At 50.4% G+C, this 9,089-nt stretch overlaps 1 pseudogene; it reads left to right on the top strand.

Annotated features, from left to right (window-relative positions):
• The first annotated feature begins 3,216 nt into the window (after positions 1-3,216).
• On the top strand, positions 3,217-6,012 carry LOC143121345 (uncharacterized; annotated as a pseudogene).
• Positions 6,013-9,089: the final 3,077 nt, after the last annotated feature.

Raw genomic sequence — 9,089 nt, 5'->3', positions numbered from 1 at the left:
GTTTGACCTAAGTAAGAAATAAAGTGGCATAGTGGTGCAAGTTATGTAAGAGCAGCAGAAGTGTTGTGTTTCCAGGACAACAACAACAAGTTGCAAAGTGTACAAGTGTGCAAGTGGAGTGGTGCAGGCGGCCATTGTGGGTCCAATGTCCAGGATGTTATGTAGCTGAGGGTGGAGGGGGGAGAGGAGGGAGAGAGTTCAGCATCCTAACAGCTTGGTGTATGAAGCTGTTGGTGAGTCTGGTAGTGCGGGAGCGCAGGCTTCTGTACCTCTTCCCAGAGGGCAGTAGATCAAACAGATTGTGAGCGGGGTGACTTGCATCACTCACAATTTTGGTCGCCTTGCGGGTGAGGTGGGTGGTGTAAATGTCCTTCAGGGAGGGGAGTGAAGCACCAATAATCCTTCCAGCTGTGTTCACTATGCGCTGCAGGGCTTTCCTGTTGTATTCAGTGCAGCTTCCGCCCCACACAGTGATACAGCTGGAGAGGATGCTCTCAATGGTGCCTCGGTAGAATGTGGTCATGATGGCTGGTGGAGCACTTGCTCGCCTGAGTTTCCGCAGGAAGTACAGGCGGCGCTGAGCTCTCTTCGCCAGTGATGCTGTGTTGGTGGTCCAGGAGAGGTCTTCACTGATGTGCACCCCCAGGAATTTGGTGCTGCTCGCTCTCTCCACCACAGCACCGTCGATGGTCAGTGGCAGGTGTTGGGTGTGACCTCTCCGGAAGTCAACAACAATCTCTTTGGTCTTGCTGACGTTCAGCAGGAGGTTGTTGTCCCTGCACCACGTGGTCAGATGGTCGACCTCCAACCTGTATTGAGTCTCGTCGCCCTTGGTGATGAGACCCACCAGAGTTGTGTCGTCAGCAAATTTCACTATGTGATTGTTGCTGTAGGTTGCAGTGCAGTCATGCGTCAGCAGGGTGAAGAGCAGCGGACTGAGCACGCAGCCTTGGGGGGCCCCTGTGCTCAGTGTGATGCTGCTTGAGGTATTGTTGCCAACACGTACTACTTGAGGCCTCTGACAGAGGAAGTCCAGTAGCCAGTTGCAGAGGTAGGTACTGAGTCCCAGTTTGTCAAGTTTGCAGATGAGTTGTTGTGGTATTATGGTGTTGAATGCAGAACTGAAGTCTATAAACAGCAATCTCACATATGAGTCTCTTTTTTCCAGGTGGGTGAGGGCTGGGTGGAGGGCAGAGCAGATTGCATCCTCTGTAGACCGTTTGGCTCGGTATGCAAACTGGAAGGGGTCCAGGGTGGGGGGGAGAATGGATTTGATATGTGACATGACAAGCCGCTCAAAGCACTTCATGATGATGGGTGTCAGTGCCACAGGGCGGTAGTCATTGAAGCAGGATGGAGCAGTTTTCTTCGGCACAGGTATGATGGTGGCAGCTTTGAAACAAGATGGGACGATGGCTTGCTTCAGGGAAGTGTTAAAGATGTCTGTGAAGACATCCTTAAGCTCCCCTGCGCAGTCCTTCAGCGCACGACCAGGGATGTTGTCTGGACCTGTTGCCTTACGGGTGTTGATAGCAGCAAGTGTCCTCTTCACGCTGTCGGCAGAGAGGCACAGGGGCTGCTCATGTAGAGGGGGATGGGTCTTCTGTGGGCAGGTGCTGTTTTGTGCTTCAAAGCGAGCAAAGAAGCGGTTCAGGTTGTTGAGCAGAGGGATGTTGCTCTCGCAGCTCTGTGGCGTGGGCTTGTAGTCCGTGAGGGCCTGAATGCCCTGCCATAGGCTTTGTGCGTTCCTGCTGTCTTTGAAGTGGGTGGTTATCTTGTGAGTGTATTCCTTTTTTGCTTCCTTGATGCCACGGGACAGGTTGGCTCTCGCTGTTCTCATGCCAGTTTCATCCCCAGCTCTGTAGGCTTTGTCTCTGGCCCTCAGCAGCCTGAGGACATCCCCTGTCAGCCATGGCTTCCAGTTAGCCCGAGTGATGATGTCTTTTGTGTGGGTCACATCATCGATGCACTTGGTGATGTAAGAGGTTACAGTGTCTGTATACTCCTCTATGTCTGTCTGGTTGTTGTAAGTGGCTGCCTGCTTAAACATTTCCCAGTCTGTTGTGTCAAAGCAGTCTTGAAGAGCATCGGAGGCTCCCTCAGGCCACACTTTTACCTGCTTGCGAACCGGTTTGTTCACTTTTACCCTTTGTCTGTATGCGGGCATTAGCATAACAGTGATATGGTCTGAAAGTCCAATGTGGGGGAGGGGGGTGGCTTTGTATGCTCCTTTGTGTGTAGTGTAGACCTGGTCCAGGATGTTATCTCCTCTTGTTGGAAAATCAACATGCTGGTGTAGCTTTGGAAGTACAGTTTTAAGGTTAGCATGGTTAAAATCTCCAGTGAAGATGGTGAAACCGTCTGGGTGTGCCGTCTGTTGTTCACTGACAGCCTGGTACAGTTCACTAAGAGCCGCGTTCTTATCGTTGTTGTTGTTGGTAGGCGGGATGTATACTGCGACTAGCAGAATCGCAGTAATTTCCCTTGGCAGGTAAAAAGGACGGCACTTTATGATCATAAACTCTGCCAGTGGTGAGCAGTGTTTGCATACTACTACAGTGTCCCGGCACCATTCTTCACGGATGTAAACACAGATTCCTCCTCCTCGTGATTTACCTCCCTTTACAATGGCCCGGTCTGCTCGATAGCATGCTAGCTGCTCCAGTTGTACAGCAGAGTCCGGAATGTTGTCATTTAACCAAGTCTCAGTGAAGACGAGCACACAGCAGTTACTTACTGTCCGGTTCGTTGATCTCAGCAGTCGTATGTGATCCATTTTGTTGTCCAGTGATCGTACATTTGCCAGGAGAATGGATGGTATGGCTGGGCGAGTTGGGCTGGCCGCTAGCCTGGCCCGGACGCCTCCGCGCTTGCCCCTCTTCTGCTTCCTCGCACACCGCTTCCGACGCTTTCTTTCCGGGGGAGGAGTAGCAGGCGAGTCCGGTGTTGTTGCAGGCCGGAGTAGTCCGAGTTCCTTTAGCGTCTCTGTTGCAAAGTCCAGAACGCTGCAAAACTTGCTTTTGCAGATGTCAATTAAAAACTGTCTGCTGTACTTGTAGTACGACGTAGTAAGACGAGACGAACACGTAAAACTTTCGGACAAACACTTTTTAAACGAACAAAACACCGTACGGTTGGGACAGAGAGAGGTCGCTGCGTGTGTACGCGCCGCCATCTTGGATCCTTGGAATTTGTCGTCATTTTCTGTCTTGGAAAATGGTCGTCGATACGGAGCTGCTGGTCAGGCACTTCAGCGGTCAGCGATCGCTCAGCTGCAATATTTGTAGCTCCCACGGCCACTCGGCCAGTCTGTGTCCTCAGACAGTCTTCAGCGCACCATCCGCTCCGGCCACTGCCCAGGGTGACGGCGTAAGGGCTCCTCTCGATAGGCAGGGGCGGCCTGTTTCCTACTTTACCGGGCTCGCTATCTGCAACAATTTTAACGAGGGCGTCTGCTCCCATACTAACTGTCTTTTCTCCCATGTCTGTAGCCAGTGCAAGGACCCTCATCCAAAGTCCGTCTGCCCCCGTCGCGTAAGGCCGCCGCGGGGAGGAAAGGTGGTTTCTGCGAAGAAATTCTAGCGTCTCACCCGTCCACGCTATTAATGTGTCCGTTTTGTCGTGTTATCTCTTTGCCCATCCTGACTCTGTGTTTGTTGATTTTTTGCTCACTGGTCTCTCTCAGGGGTTTAGGGTTGGTGTCCTGTCCCCCCTCTCTGACTCGTATGTGGCTAGGAACCTGCAGTCTGCCCTGGCCGAGCCTTCTGTCGTGTCTGAACTCCTGTCCAAGGAACTTAATAAAGGCTATGTTATCGGCCCTTTCTCTGTCCCTCCTTTCTGCCCCCTCCGCGTTAATTCCCTCGGCGTGGCCACTCGGAAATACTCCGGTAAGAAAAGGCTGATTCGCCTCACTCCGACGTCTGGTCCAGCGTTAATGAAATGATTCCCCTCGAACCGTTTTCGCTCCACTACGCTTCCGTCGACAATGCCATTTGCCTTATTAAAATCGCCGGCAGGGGCGCTCTCCTGGCTAAGGCCGACATCACAGACGCGTTCAAGGTGATGCCGATTCATCCCGCTGATTGGCCGTTGTTCTGCGTTAAGTGGCAGTCCAACTTTTATTTCGCCGTGCGGCTCACGTTCGGCTGCAGGAGTAGTCCCCACATTTTCAATTGTCTGTCGGAAGCGCTGTGCTGGATTTTGCTCAACGTCTGCCGTCTCCCGTTCGTCCTCCACCTCCTGGACGATTTCCTGCTAATTGATTTCCCCGAGGGGTCTAGTTCAGGTCTGGACGTCCTTCGCGCTGTGTTCTCGGAGCTCGGTGTCCCTCTGTCGGCGGAAAAGACCCTGGGCCCTGTGCACTCTCTCGAATTTCTGGGCATCGTCCTCGACTCGGTTGCAATGCGGGCCTCTCTCCCGGGGGAAAAATTAGCCAGGATTCGCGAAGTATCCGCCTCATTTCTCTCCGTGGGCACGGTGACCAAGCGAGACCTCCTCTCTCTCTTGGGTCATCTCAATTTCGCCATGCGCATCATTCCGCAGGGTCGCTCCTTTATTTCTCGCCTGTTAATTCTGGCCCACTCCGTTGTTAATCTATCCGACCCAGTCACGCTCGACCTGGGTTGCCAGTCGGATCTTGGGTTCTGGTCTAAGCTGCTTACTGAATGGAATGGCATCTAGTTTTTCTATAATGATCACTCCGATTCGTCTGTTCACGGATGCCGCTCCGTCTCTCGGTTTTGGGGGGTTGTATAAAGACGCATGGTTCGCAGAGAGATGGTCGGACGAATTTATGGCATTCGCCTCCGATGCTGCCTCGTCCGCCCTCTTCGAGCTGTATCCCATCGTGGTAGCCTGCGTACTCTGGGGTACCCACTGGTCAAGAAAGCGCATCACTTTCTTCCGTGACAACGAGGCAGTAGTGGCCATCATAAACAAAGGTCGTTCCCGCTGCCCTAAAATAATGTCCCTTTTAAGGAGGCTCACCTGGCAGTCCGTTATACACAATTTCATCGTAAATGCCACTCATGTCCCCGGACATTTTAACGTTCAAGCTGACGCCCTCTCTCGTCTCCGTTTGCAGGAATTCCACCGGCTCTGCCCTTCAGCCCACAAAGTGTCTACACCGTGCCCTCATTTCGCCGAGCTGATCCTGGATTAAATCATCCTTGCCTCAGTTCACTATTAGAGAAATCCAAAACATACATGCTAAAAGGCGTTGCTAAGTCCACAATCAAAGCCTATAATTCAGCCTGGTCCTGGTTCTCTTTATTTTGTCAGCGCCATCACACGCCCGTCCTCCCAGTTCTCGTTTCTACCGTCTGCGCTTTTCTGGTCTACTGCTTTGATCACCGCGGCCTCAAACTTGCGTCAATTCGCAAGACAGTCGCCGGTTTACAATTTCACGCTAGGCTCCACGACCCCGGTTTCCCTAGTCTGTTCTCCAACCCACAAATACGCCTTCTCCTCAAAGGCATCCAAAATTCTTCCCCGCGCTCCATTGACACTCGCCTCCCCATTACGGCTGATATTCTAAACATCATGGTGGCAGCGCTTAAACGCGGCTACCACTCAGAGTACGTTGATAGCCTGCTGGAGGCCGTCTTCCTCTCGGCTTTCTATGGCTTCATGCGGTGCGGAGAATTCACTACAAATACTCTGTACGACCCCATGCGTAATCTCTCTCTCTCTGATCTTTCTTTTTTTCCCACCTATTTCACCATTTGTCTGAAATATTCTAAAACCGATCCTTCTGGTTGTGGCACTACTATATCAATTGCAAAAATAAACAATGCATTATGCCCGTTCGTTTCCATGGTTCATTACCTTAAAGTACGGCCTCACACTTCGCCGGTTTTTCCCCTATTTATCACACCAGACGGTCAGGCCATGACACGTCACTGGTTCAGCAGCCAGCTAGCTAACGTGCTGCTCAAATGCAACCTCTCTCCAAAGAGGTTCACTTCACACTCTTTCCGCATTGGCGCAGCCACGACTGCCGCCCAAAAAGGGCTGTCCACATCATCCATCAAAACGCTAGGAAGGTGGTCATCCGACGCCTACACATCATACATCAGACTAACGCCTCATGATGTTTTCAACGCTCAGAAATTGCTCTCACGCTAACTCAGGTACCTCTTTACCTTCTCAAATTCTGGTGGTGGTGGTTAATTCTGGCATTCGCCTGCACTAATCGCTGTAACGTACCGGGGCCCAGCACGCCGGTAGCTCGTGGTGATTTAGTCTCAGCCATGGGCCTGTTTGCCCTTTTTCACTGATTGCCAGCTCGTTCGACGCTTATGGTTCAGGTCAATACTCGCCGGTTGCCCGGCTCGTGATGCTCGTCTAGGTTGCCCTAGACGCTGGTTGCCCAGTTTGGTCCAGGTTGCCCTGGATGCCGGTTGCCCGGCCATCACTTGGTCTAGGTTGCCCTAGACGTTGGTTACCCAGCTCACTGTCCAGGTTGCCTTGGACGCCGGTTGCCCGGCTTGTGACGCTCGTCTAGGTTGCCCTAGACACTCGTTGCCCAGTTTGGTCCAGGTGGCCCTGGATGCCGGTTGCCCGGCCGTCACATCTGTCTAGGTGGCCCTAGACGCTGGTTGCCCAGCTCATGGTTCAGGTCGCGCCGTACGCCGGTTGCCCGGCTCGTGACGCTCGTCTAGGTTGCCCTAGACGCTGGTTGCCCAGTTCGGTCCAGCTGGCCCTGGATGCCGGTCGCCCGGCCGTCACGTTGGTCTAGGTTGCCCTAGACGCTGGTTGCCCAGCTAATGGTCCAGGTTGCCTTGGACGCCGGTAGCCCGGCACGTCTCGTGGTCTAGGTTGCCCTAGACGCTGGTTGCCCAGCTCGCATAAGCACTAAAGTCCAGGTTGCTCTGGATGCCGGTGGCCTGGCTCGTCACGATGTACTAGCTCGCTAGTCACTGGGCGCCCAGATCGTGAAGTGCTTATGGTCCAGGTTGCCCTGGACGCCGGTTGCCCGGCCGCCGCATTGGTCTAGGTTGCCCTAGACGCTGGTTGCCCAGCTCGTCAAGCTTCTAAATCCCACTAAAGCGAAAGCATGCTGCGGGCCCCACTACAACCCTAGGTTTATGGTTAACACCTTGCTACCTTAAAATTCTGTCGGCGTCCTGGCACAACGTCATCACCCCGGCCCAGTCATGCCGTTTAATTCATCTTGTATGTATACTAATGTCTCTGCTCCTCTCAGAACCAGATTACTGAGTCACCGCCCTGGCGGTCATCACTCATCCTTTTGGGGGTAGGCTCCCCGCCCCTGCCTTCATCCATCGGCAGGAGACGAGATCCGCTCATCGCTGGACGGATCCGAGACGGGGCCTACGCCAAAGATTGTTACCTATTCAGTAGGGGTGTAACGGTTCATGTATTCGTATTGAACCGAAACGGTACGGGCGTCACGGTTCGGTGCATGAATTTACACGGAGAATACACGGTATAAAAATAAATAAAACTCGTGTGCGGATTAATTAATGTCATGCGCAATTACTGTTAAGTAGCGAGAGTTACGGGAGTTCTTTAGCGACACCTAACGCAATCTTTAGCCTCGCCTTAGCTCTGAAGCTCTGATTGGCGCCTATGTTTTTTTTGTCAGGTCGTCGGTCGAGTCCGTCAGTCATTAGCAGCACTAAGGTTAGACACACAAGAGTTAGAGGATCCGCTGGTCTCTTTAAGATCGTAAGTTTGAGAACTTCAGTTACAGTAACGTTAGTACAGGCGAAAGAGTGGTGGATAAGATGAAACTTTGTGTCGGCGTTGATCAGCAGTTGTTGGGTATGTGAGTGGAAAAAATGCTACACATATTCGAAGCCATCACCCAGATGATGTAGGCTACCAATCACTGAAACGAGGGGGAAAAAAACTTACCCTGCGCTTCAGCAGCCTTTGGATACACATAAAAATAGGGCCAAAACCTATGGCTTAAATTAAATGATTTCGTAATGACAGAACGCTATGTAAATCGCGTGGTAATTACCTTTATGTTGGGGTAACTTGTAACTTCTCACATGAGGAGCTGGTAGTGTTAAGTGCATAGACAGCAAAATAAAGTGACAACGCTAACCAGGCTAATAAACAAACCATGCTACGGTGAGTTAACGTCAAAGGGCAAAGTCACGTGACTTCTAGTTGTAGTCTGTTTATGAAATAAAAGGAGCAATTTCGTTTTTTTTAAAAAGGCAAAATATTGTGATATTTTCACAGTTAGTAGGCTAGATTATTACTTTACACACAATACAAAAAAATATTGAGGCAAATTGTAGACCCTTCCATATACAACTAAACACAGATGTTGAAGGTCTTGCTTAAGTGGATTTTTAAAAATAATTTTTCTATGTAATTTGCACTTTCAGAAATAAGAGATGCTGTAGGCCTATTTTCAGTTTTATAGCTGATTGTCTTATTTTGTTTACAAGTTACAGATGGAGTCTGGGTACTTATTGTACTGTTTAGACTACATCTTACACACTTCAGGCTGTTCAGATAGCTCAGGGAAGAGACTGTATGATACTAGGTGGTACAGCCTGAGACATGTACAAAAAAAAAATGCTGTCTGCATTTTTGTTTTGCTTTTCCCTCCATTGTACCGAACTCGTACCGAACCGTGATGTCCGAACCGAGGTATGAACCGAACCGTGACTTCTGTGTACCGTTACACCCCTACTATTCAGGACTCTTATCACGCTTGCATCCAAGCCGTTCCATTACTCATTAAATTGTTAACTGATTCTATTCTGTCTACTGAGTCTTTCTGGTAGAATTGGTGTTCTGGGTCAAATCAAATACTTATACTTAAAATATACATAAAATACTGTTAACATAAGCACAAATCCAAAAGAAAACTCCATTGACATATACTGTAAATGTGCCTGTATCTGAAATTTGTATTTGTATGTAAACTGATAGGATGGATCTAATTATTATGGATTTGATGTGAAAACTAGTAGTCAAAGGAACACAAAGATAGGGCCCTGGGAAAATAGGACCTTGGGAACATAGGACCCTGGGAATATAGGATCGTCTATCTGGGGAACATAGGACCCTTTTATAAGGTGTCATAGAGAGATAAGGTTCCA

This window comes from Alosa pseudoharengus, unplaced genomic scaffold, assembly GCF_046254945.1.
Source record: "Alosa pseudoharengus isolate Yale_2024_CS ecotype anadromous, Long Island Sound unplaced genomic scaffold, YU_APseudo_1.1 YU_APseudo_1.1_scf_13, whole genome shotgun sequence".
Taxonomy (NCBI): Eukaryota; Metazoa; Chordata; class Actinopteri; order Clupeiformes; family Clupeidae; genus Alosa; species Alosa pseudoharengus.
This window is presented reverse-complemented; position numbering and strand designations above follow the sequence as displayed.